General features: G+C 35.3%; 1 non-coding gene across 1 annotated transcript; it reads right to left on the reverse strand.

Moving 5' to 3' along the window:
* Positions 1–3,579: 3,579 nt before the first annotated feature.
* On the reverse strand, positions 3,580–3,686 carry LOC132516650 (U6 spliceosomal RNA). The gene has a single exon (XR_009539457.1). It is a non-coding gene; the product is annotated as a U6 spliceosomal RNA (small nuclear RNA).
* Positions 3,687–10,503: the final 6,817 nt, after the last annotated feature.

Genomic DNA, 10,503 nt, shown 5'->3' on the forward strand with positions numbered 1-10,503 from the left:
GAATATACACTTTAAAGAATTAGTTCAGAGAAGTCACTAAAAACAAAAATAAACAAACAAACAAAACCCCACACAGCTACAAGTAACAATAACAATAAACACTATTGGGGGGGGCAATGATTTCCAAGTTACCACATAGTAGTATTTAAAATGTCCAGTTTTAGTGAAAAATTATTATTGTTTTTTTCCTGTGAATACAAAAAAGTATTCACAGGAAAAAGGGAATTAATAAAAACTGTCCCTGAAGAAGCCCAGATGTTGAACCTTCTAGACCAAGACTTAAAATTGACTATTTTAAATATATTCAAAGCACTGAAGGAAACCATGTCTAAAGAACTAAAGGAGATTATGAAAATGATGTATCACCATTTAAAGAATATCAACAAAGAGACAATAATAAAAAATAATCAAACAGAAATTCTGGAGTAAAAAAATATAATTAGAATGGAAAAATCATTAGAGGTCTTCAACAGCAAATTTGAGCTGGCAGAGGAAATAATCAGTGAACGTAAAGATAGCTTCAAATTATAAAAGCAAAAACTGACAATTAGAAGATCAGAAAAGAAATGGGAGAATTAAACAACACTATAAACCAAGTTGACCTGACAGACATCTATAGAATATTCTACTCAACAACAACAAAATGCACATCCTTCTCAAGTGCACATGAATTATTCCCCAGAATAGACCATATGTTAGGCAATAAAACAAGGCTTAATAAATTTAAAAGGACTGAGCTCACACAATGTATGTTCTCCAGGCACAATGAAATAAAATTAGAAATAACTGAAGGAAATGTGGGAATTCACAAATATGTGGAACTTAAACAACACACTCTCAAACATGCAAGAGGTAAAGAAGAAATCACAAGGGAAATTAGAAATTACTTTGAGAGGAATGAAAACAAAAACACAACATATCAAAACTTATGGGATGCAGGAAAACAGTGCTCAGAGGGAAATAATGTAAAGATGTACATTCAAAAAGAAGAATGATTGCAAATCAATAACCCAGCTTTTCACCTTAAGAAACTAGAAAAAGAAGAGAAAATTAAACCCAAAGCAAATAGAATAAAAGAAATAATAAAGATTAAATCAGAAATAAACAAAATACAGAATAAGAAATCAATAGAGGGACTTCCCTGGTGGTGCAGTGGTTAAGAACCTGCCTTCCAATCCAGGGGACACAGGTTTGATCCCTGGTCAGGGAACTAGATCCCACATGCATGTTGCAACTAAAAGTTCACATGCCACAACTAAGGAGCATATGTGCCACAACTAAGGAGCCAGCGAGCCGCAACTAAGAAGCCTGCTGGCTGCAACTAAGGAGCACACATGCTGCAACTAAGACCCAGCAGAACTAAAAAATAATAATAATAAAAAAGAAATCAATAGAGAAAATCAACAAAACCAAAAATTAAATTGGTTTTTTAAAAAGAAGAACAAAATTTACAAATCTTTAGCTAGACATGACAAGAAAAAAGGAGAGAAGACTCAGATTATTAAACTAGGAATAAAAGTGGGGATATTACTGTTGACATATAAATAAAAAGGATTATAAGGGAATACTATAAACAATTATGTCAACAATTAGATAATGTAGATTAAGTGTGCAAATTTGTAGAAAGGCTCAAACTACTGAAACTGACTCAAGAAGAAATAGTCCCAATAGATACATAATAAGTAAAGAGAGTGAATTAGTAATTAAAAAAACCCAAAACTGTCCATGCATAAAAGCCCAGGCCCAGATGGCTTCATTAGTGAATTCTACCAAACATTTAAAGAATTAATACCAATTTTTCACAAACTCTTCCAAAAAATAAAAGGAAACAGTTTTCAACTCATTCCATGAGACAAGTACTACCCTAATACCAAAATCAGACAAAAATACCACAAGAAAACTACAGACTAATATGTCTTATGAAGATAGATACAAGAATCCTCAACAAAATAATAACAATCTGATCAAGCAACATATAAAAAGAATTATACAGTTGACCAAGTGGGAATTTATCCCAGGAATGCAAGGTTAATTTAACAGCTAAAAAATCAATTGATGTAATACACCATATAAATTGAATAAAAAACAAAAACTACATGATCATCTCAATAGGCACACACACACACACACACACACACACACACACACACACACACACACACAAACATCTGACAAACTCCAACTCCTTTTCATGATAGATACTAACCAAACTAGGACTATAAGAGAATTTCCTCAACATTATATGAGGCATCTATGAAAAACCCACAGTTAATATCATACTTAATGATGAAAGACTAGATGCTTTCCCTCTAAAATCAGAAACAAGACAAGGATGTCTGCTCTTGTCACTTTATTCAACATTGTACTAGAGATACTAGCCAGGGCAGTTGGGCAAGAAAACAAATAAAAGCCATCAAGATTGTTAAGGTAAAAGTAAAACTATCTTTATTTGTAGATGAAATAATATTATATACAGAAAATCCTTAAGAATCCACTAAAAACTATTAGAACTAATAAATGGGTTAAGCAAGTGTGCGGGATTCAAGATCAAAATACAAGATCCAGAGACAAAATCAACTGTATTTCTGTATAGCAATGAACTCTAAAAATGAAACTGAGAAAACAATTTTATTCATGATAGCATCAAAATGAATGCAATATTTAGGTATAAATTTACTGAAATATGTGTAAGACTTCTACACTGAAGACTGAAAAACATTGTTGAAAGAAATTAAAGGCGATCTAGATAAATAGAAAAACATCCCATTTTCATGGTTTGGAAGACAATATTGTTAAGCTGGCAATAGTCTCCAAATTGGTCTGGAGATTTAATGGAATCCCTATCAAAATTCCAACTACTGTTTTGTAGTGATTGATAAGATGATCCTAAAATTTTTTAAAAATTAATTAATTAATTAATTTTTAGCTGCATTGGGTCTTCATTGCTGTGTGCAGGCTTTCTCTAGCTGCGGTGAGCAGGGGCTACTCTTCGTTGTGGTGCGTAGGCTTCTCATTGTGGTGGCTTCTCTTGTTGCGGAGCATGGGCTCTAGACACGTGGGCTTCAGTAGTTGTGGATCACGGGCTCTAGAACACAGGCTCAGTAGTTGTGGCACACGGGCTTAGTTGCTCCGCAGCATGTGGGGTCTTCCTGGACCAGGGCTCGAAACAGTGTCCCCTGGATTAGCAGGCGGATTCCTTTTTTTTTTTTCTTTCAGCATCATGTTTTAATTAAGGGAGCATATTCATTGTAGAGAATATATTGACTATTGTAAATGTGACTCCTCATTACAGCCTTAAAATTTTCTCAGGTGGATTCTTAACCCCTGTGCCACCAGGGAAGTCCTGATGATCCTAAAATTAATATGGATACCTAAAAGACCCCGAATAGCCAAAACAATCTTGAAAAGGAAGAACAAAGTTGGAGGATTCACACTTCCCAATTTCAAAACTTACTACAAAGTTTCAGTAATTAAGACATCAAGACAGTGTGGTACTGGCATGAAGATAGCCATATAGATTAATGGAATAGAATTAAGAGTCTATGGTCAGTTGATTTTTTTTTTTTCAGTATGCAGGGCAAAAATATGGAATGCTTCATGAATTTGCATGTCACCCTTGCGCAGGGGCCATGCTAATCTTCTCTGTATCGTTCCAATTTTAGTATATGTGCTGCCAAAGCGAGCACTGGTTAGTTGATTTTTTTTTTTTTTTTTGCTGTACGTGGGCCTCTCACTGTTGTGGCCCCTCCCGTTGCGTAGCACAGGCTCCGGACGCGCAGGCTCACCAGCCATGGCTCAGGTGCCCAGCTGCTCCGCGGCACGTGGGATCTTCCCGGACCGAGGCATGAACCCGTGTCCCCTGCATCGGCAGGCGGACTCTCAACCACTGCGCCACCAGGGAAGCCTATGGTCAGTTGATTTTTAACAAGGATGCCAAGACCATTCAATGGGAGAAAGAAGAGTCTTTTCAACAAATGGTGGTGGGACAGTTGATTATCCACAAGTGAAAGAATGAATTGGACTCATACCTCACACCATATAAAAAAATTAACTCAAAATGGATCTAAGAGCTTAATATAACAGCTAAAATTATAAAACTCTTAAAAGAAAACATAGAAGTAAATCTTTATGACCTTGGATTAGGCAATGGTTTGCTAAATATGACAACTAAAGCACAAGCAACCAAAGAAAAAATAGATAAATGGGACTTCATTGAAATTAAAAACTTTTGCACAAAGAACATTATCAAGAAAATGAAAAGACAACCTACAGAACAGGAGAAAATATTTGTAAATCATATATCTGAAAAAGGGCTTTTAGCTAGAATACATGAAAAAAACTTTTACAACTCAATAATAAAAAAAAAGACAAATAATCCAACTTAAAAATTGGGTTATTTTTTAACCCAACAACCCAAAGGATCTGAATAGATATTTCTCCAAAGAAGACCTAGAAATGGCCAATAAGTACATGAAAAGATGCCTCCTGATATCATTACTCATCAGGGAAATGCAAATCAAGACTACAATGACATATCACTTTACAGTCACTAGGATGGCTATAATAATTTTATTTTTTAAAAAAATTTATTTATTTTTGGCTGCATTAGGTCTTCATTGCTGTGTGGAGGCTTTCTCTAGTTGCGGCGAGCAGAGGCTACTCTTCATTGCAGTGTGCAGGCTTCTCCTTGCAGTGGCTTCTCTTATTGCGGATCACAGGCTCTAGGTGTGTGGGCTTCAGTTGTTGCAGCACGCAGGCTCAGTAGTTGTGGCACGTGGGCCCTGGAGCATGCCGGCTTCAGTAGTTGCAGCGCATGGGCTCAGTAGCTGCAGTGCGCAGGCTCTAGGGCATGCAGGCTCAGTAGTTGTGGCTCATGGGCTTGGTTGCTCCATGGCATGTGGGATCTTCACAGAGCAGGGATCGAACCCATGTTCCCTGCATTGGCAGGCAGATTCTTAACCACTGCACAACAAGGGGAGTCCCTAGGATGGCTATAATAATTTTTAAAGGACAGTAACAAATGTTGGCACAGCTGCAGAGAAATTGGAACCCTCATGCAATGCTGATCTGAACATAAAATTGTGTAACTGCCATGGAAAACAGTTTGGCAATTCATTAAAAAGTTAAACAGAGTTACCATATGACCCAGCAATTCCACTCCTAGGTAAATACCTAAGAGAAATGAAAACATATGTCCACATAAAAATGTATATATGAATGTTCATAGCAGCATCATTCATAATAGCTAAAAAGTGGGAACAACCCAAATGTTCATCAACTAATAAATGGATAAACAAAATATGGTAAATCCACATAATGTAATATTATTTAGGCACAAAAAAGGAATGAATTACTGATTCATATTACAACATGGATGAACCTTGAAAAAATATGATTAAGTAAAAGCAGCCAGGCACAAAAAGCCAAATATTTTATGATTCTATTTATATAAAATGTCAAAAATTGGCATGTTTATAGAGACAGAGAGTAAATTAGTTGCCAGAGATGGGGGAAAGGGAAAATAAAAAGTGACTCCTAACAGCAATGGGATTTCTTCTTAAGGTGATGAAAACATTCTGGAATTAGATCATGACGGTGATCGCACAACTTTTTGAATACACTGAAAAAAAACAACCCAATAACTGTACACTCTAAAAAGGTGAACTTTATGGTATGTAAATACATCTCAAATAAAAATAAGAAGGCTGGACAAAACAGAATCAAATATTAGGGGACTTGAAGACAGGTCAATATATATAATCTAGACTGAAGCACAGAGAGAAAAAAAGGTTTAAAAAAAAGAGAGAAAGAACAACTTATCTATAACATGTGAGATAGCAACAAGATAATACCTATATAATTGGAGTTTCATAATGAGAAGAGAAATAGAATGGAAGAGAAAACACATTTAAATTCTTTTTTGTGTGTGTGTGGCCACAGAAGCAGCATGCCAGACCTTAGTTCCCTGACCAGGGATCTAACCCATGCCCCCTGCTGTGGAAGTGAGGAGGCTTAACCACTGGACCACCAGGGAAGTCCCTGAATTCTAATTAGAGAAGTTTTGCCTTAAAATGTCTTAAATTTGATTAAAAATAAATAGGAACACCCAATCTGGGAAGGTCACAAATTCCCAAAATGGATAAATACAAAGAAAATCACACCTACATATATCATAGTCAAACTGCTGAAGGACAAAAAAATCTTAAAGCATCCAGAAAAAAAGGACACAGGGGAACAATTATAAGAATGTCAGCTGACTTCTCATCAGAAACAATAAAAGTCCAGAAGACATGAAATGATATTTGTAAAATGCTGGAAGAAAAAAGATTGTCAAAGTGGAATTTTATATTGAGTGAAATATATATTTAAAAGGAAGGTGAAATAAAGACACTTGCAGATAAGCAAAAGTTGAAAGAATTCATTGTCTACAAACTAACTACAAGAAGTACTAAAGGAAGATCTTCAGGTGGAAAGAAAGTTTTATCAGATGGAAAATTGGATCTCCAGGGAGGAATAAAGAGTACTGGAAAGGGAATATATATGTTTAAAAATAAAACAATTATTTTAAAAATTCTTTAAAATTCAGTTGTCTGTTTAAAGCAAATGGTAACAATGTATTGTGGGGTTTATAAAATATTGTTCTTATGAAATATAGCACAGAAGATAGGATGAGGTATAAATGGAATTATATCATTGTATACTATCCTATGTATGATGTGATGTAATATTAATTGAGCATAGATTATGGTAAGGTATGGATGAATACTGTAATCCCTAGAGAAATCACTGAATATAACATAAAGAAGTATAGGTAAAAAGCCAAAAGACTCCAAAGAAGATATATGAACAGTCAATAGGCACATAAGAAGATCTCAACATCCTTAACCATCAGGAAAAGGCAAATCAAAACCCCACTGAGGAAACTTGCTCAAGCCTTTTAGATTGCCTCATCCACCAGAGGGCAGATAGCAGAAGCAAGAAGACCTACAATCTTGCAGCCTGTGGAACAAAAACCACATTCACAGAAAGACAGACAAGATGAAATGGCAGAGGGCTATGTACCAGATGAAGGAACAAGATAAAACCCCAGAAAAACAACTAAATGAAGTGGAGATAGGCAACCTTCCAGAAAAAGAATACAGAATAATGATAGTGAAGATGATCCAGGACCTAGGAAAAAGAATGGAAGCAAAGATCGAGAAGATCCAAGAAATGTTTAACAAAGACCTAGAAGAATTAAAGAACAAACAAACAGAGATGAACAATAACTAAAATGAAAACTACACTAGAAGGAATCAATAGCAGAACAACTGAGGCAGAAGAACGGATAAGTGACCTGGAAGATAAAATGGTGGAATTCCCTGCTGTGGAACAGAATAAAGGAACAAGAATGAAAAGAAATGAAGACAGCCTAAGAGACCTCTGGGAAAACATTAAACACAATAACACTCACATTATAGGGGTCCCAGAAGGATAAGAGAGAGAGAAAGGACCCGAGAAAATATTTGAAGAGATTATAGTCGAAAACTTCCCTAACATGGGAAAGGAAAGAGCCCCCCAAGTCCACGAAGCACAGAGAGTCCCATACAGGATAAACCCAAGGAGAAACACGGCGAGACACATAGTAATCAAACTGACAAAAATTAAAGACAAAGAAAAATTACTAAAAGCAACAAGGGAAAAAAGACAAATAACATACAAGGGAACTCCCATAAAGTTAACAGCTGATTTCTCAGCAGAAACTCTACAAGCCAGAAGGGAGTGGCATGACATATTTAAAGTGATGAAAGGGAAGAACCTACAACCAAGATTACTCTACCCAACCAGGATCTCATTCAGATTAGATGGAGAAATCAAAAGCTTTACAGATAAGCAAAAGCTAAGAGAATTCAGCACCACAAAACCAGCTCTACAACAAATGCTAAAGGAACTTCTCTAAGTGGGAAACACAAGAGAAGAAAAGGACCTATAAAAACAAACCGAAAACAATTAAGAAAATGGTCATAGGAACATACATATTGATAATTACCTTAAACGTGAATGTATTAAATGCTCCAACCAAAAGACACAGGCTTGCTGAATGGATACAAAAACAAGACCCATCCATATGCTGTCTACAAGAGATCCACTTCAGACCTAGGGACACATACAGACTGAAAATGAGGGGATGGAAAAAGATATTCCATGCAAATGGAAATCAAAAGAAAGCTGGAGTAGCAATACTCATATCAGATAAAATGGACTTTCAAATAAAGAATGTTACAAGATACAAAGAAGGACACTACATAATGATCAATCCAAGAAGAAGATATAACAATTATAAATATATATGCACCCAACATAGGAGCATCTCAATACATAAGGCAACTGCTAACAGCTATAAAAGAGGAAATCGACAGTAACATAATAATAGTGGGGGACTTTAACACCTCATTTACACCAATTGACAGATCATCCAAACAGAAAATTAATAAGGAAACACAAGCTTTAAATGACACAATAGACCAGATAGATTTAATTGATATTTACAGGACATGCCATCCAAAAACAACAGATTACACTTTCTTCTCAAGTGCGCATGGAACATTCTCCAGGATAGATCACATCTTGGGTCACAAATCAAGTCTCAGTAAATTGAAATCATATCAAGCATCTTTTCTGACCACAATGCTTTGCGATTAGAAGTGAATTACAGGGAAAAAAACGTAAAAAACAAACACATGGAGGCTAAACAAAACGTTATTAAATAACCAAGAGATCACTGAAGAAATCAAAGAGGAAATAAAAAAATACCTAGAGCCAAATGACAATGAAAACACGATGATCCAATACCTATGGGATGCAGCAAAAGGAGTTCTAAGAGGGAAGTTTATAGCTATACAATCCTACCTCAAGAAACAAGAAAAATCTCAAATAAGCAATCTAAACTTACACCTAAAGGAACTAGAGAAAGAAGAACAAACAAAACCCAAAGTTAGCAGAAGGAAAGAAATCATAAAGATCAGAGCAGAAATACATGAAATATAAATAAAGAAAACAATAGCAAAGATCAATACAACTAAAAGCTGGCTCTTTGAGAAGATAAACAAAATTGAAAAACCATTAGCCAGACTCATCAAGAAAAAGACGGAGAGGAGTCAAATCAATAAAATTAGAAATGAAAAAGGAGAAGTTACAACAGACACCACAGAAATACAAAGCATCATAAGAGACTACTACAAGCAACTCTATGCCAATAAAATGGACAACCTGGAAGAAATGGACAAATTCTTAGAAAGGTATAATTTTCCAAGACTGAACCAGGAAGAAATACAAAATGTGAACAGACCAATCACAGGTAATGAAATTGAAACTGTGATTAAAAATCTTCCAACAAACAAAAGTCCAGGACCAGATGGCTTCACAGGTGAATTCTATCAAACATTGAGAGAAGAGCTAACACTCATCCTTCTCAAACTCTTCCAAAAAATTGCAGAGGAAGGAGCACCCCCAAACTCATTCTATTGAGGCCACCATCACCCTGATACCAAAACTAGGCAAAGATAGTACAAAAAAAGAGAATTACAGAATAATATCACTGATAAATATAGACTCAAAAATCCTCAACAAAATACTAGCAAACAGAATCCAACAACACATTAAAAGGGTGATACACCATAATCAAGTGGGATTTATCCCAGGGATGCAAGGATTTTTCAATATATGCAAATCAATCAATGTGATACACCATATTAACCAGTTGAAGAAAAAAAACCATATGATCATCTCAATAGATGCAGAGAAAGCTTTTGACAAAATTCAACACCCAGTTATGACAAAAACTGTGCAGAAAGTGGGCATAGAGGGAACCTACCTCAACATAATAACAGCCATATATGACAAATGCACAGCAAACATCATTCTCAATGGCGAAAAACTGAAAGCATTTTCTCTAAGATCAGGAGCAAGACAAGAATGTCCAGTCTCACCACTCTTATTCAACATAGTTTTGTAAATCCTAGGAACAGAAATCAGAGAACAAAAAGAAATAAAGGGAATACAAATTGGAAAAGAAGAAGCAAAACTGTCACTGTTTGCAGATGACATGATACTATACATATAGAATCCTAAAGATGACATCAGAAAACAACTAGAGCTAATCAATGAATTTGGTAAAGTTGCAGGATACAAAATTAATGCACAGAAATCTCTTGCATTCCTATACACTAATGATGAAAAATCGAAAAAGAAATTAAGGAAACACTCCCATTTACCATTGCAATAAAAAGAATAAAATACCTAGGAATAAACCTACCTAGGGTGACAAAAGACCTGTATGCAGAAAACTATAAGTCACTAATGAAAGAAATTAAAGATGATACCAACAGATGGAGAGATATACCATGTTCTTGGATTGGAAGAATCAATATTGTGAAAATGACTATACTACCCAAAGCATTCTACAGATTCAATGCAATCCCTATCAAATTACCCATGGCATTTTTACAGAACTAGAACAAAAAA

The sequence above is a fragment of the Lagenorhynchus albirostris genome, chromosome 2, assembly GCF_949774975.1.
Source record: "Lagenorhynchus albirostris chromosome 2, mLagAlb1.1, whole genome shotgun sequence".
Classification (NCBI taxonomy): Eukaryota; Metazoa; Chordata; class Mammalia; order Artiodactyla; family Delphinidae; genus Lagenorhynchus; species Lagenorhynchus albirostris.